Source organism: Haliaeetus leucocephalus, unplaced genomic scaffold, assembly GCF_000737465.1.
Source record: "Haliaeetus leucocephalus isolate CR32 unplaced genomic scaffold, Haliaeetus_leucocephalus-4.0 Scaffold213, whole genome shotgun sequence".
Classification (NCBI taxonomy): Eukaryota; Metazoa; Chordata; class Aves; order Accipitriformes; family Accipitridae; genus Haliaeetus; species Haliaeetus leucocephalus.
In genome coordinates this window covers 729,305-730,093 of record NW_010972649.1, presented here as the reverse complement: position 1 = coordinate 730,093, position 789 = coordinate 729,305, and the positions used below count along the sequence as shown (strand labels likewise).

The 789-nt window shown below is 77.6% G+C and overlaps 1 protein-coding gene across 2 annotated transcripts in view; it reads left to right on the top strand.

Moving 5' to 3' along the window:
• The first annotated feature begins 161 nt into the window (after nt 1-161).
• ZFYVE1 (zinc finger, FYVE domain containing 1) overlaps nt 162-789 on the top strand; it is a 28,343-nt gene continuing 27,715 nt past the window's right edge. Inside the window, exon 1 of one of the 2 annotated variants that reach the window (XM_010566488.1) lies at nt 162-232. The gene's annotated coding sequence lies outside the window, so the exon portion shown is untranslated. The remainder of the gene's footprint in view (nt 233-789) is intronic. The other variant, XM_010566489.1, reaches the window with a different exon arrangement.

Below are 789 nucleotides of genomic sequence, written 5' to 3'. Positions count from 1 at the left end.
CCCGCCGCCCCGCTAACCTCCCCGCTCCGCCCCGGGGACCCGGGTCGGGGCCTCGCCGCCCCTTCCCGCCGCGGGAACTACACCTCCCAGCAGGCGCCACGGCGTGGGGCCCCCGCGGCGACGTGCGGTCTGCCGGCGGCTCTCCGTGAGGCAGCGCCGGGCCCCCGGACTACAGCTCCCGGCGTGCCGGCGTGCCGCCCCGCCTCCCGCCCGCCGCCTTCCCGTCTCCGCGGTGAGAAAATAACCCTGAAGTTCCCCGCGATCAGCTGATCCCGGCTGACAACGAGGGGAGCGGGCGGAGGGGGCGCGGGTCCTGCCCTGCCCTGCTCAGCTCAGCCCTCCCGGGCGCTTCGCCTGCATGGTCGGGTCGCCGCCCCGACCCCTGGGGGAGGAGAAGCGGGACACCCCCCGCCCCGGGCGCGGAGGGGGCGGGGGGGGAGGAGGAGGAGGAAGAAGCAGCAGCAGCCGCGGCCGGGACCCGACTCCTTAGTCACCGGGTGCCGGCGGGAGGAAGGGGAAGAAAGGTGGCCGCCGGCTTGTAAACAATAGCCCGGCTGGCGCCGCCGCCTTTGTTCCCGGTCCCGCCGCAGCTCCCCGCCCGCTGTCGCCGCTCGGAAGCCGGGGGCTTCCCCCCTTCCTTCCTTCCCCGGCCGCTGACTCGGACTAGGACGGCGCCGCCGCCGCCGGGCGCAGCCCCCAGGTAGGTGCGGGGCGCGGGAGCGAGGCGCCGGCTGGCACCGGCGTTACGTAACTCCGGCCGGCCGGCGGCGGGGGGCCGCCCGCCGCCCC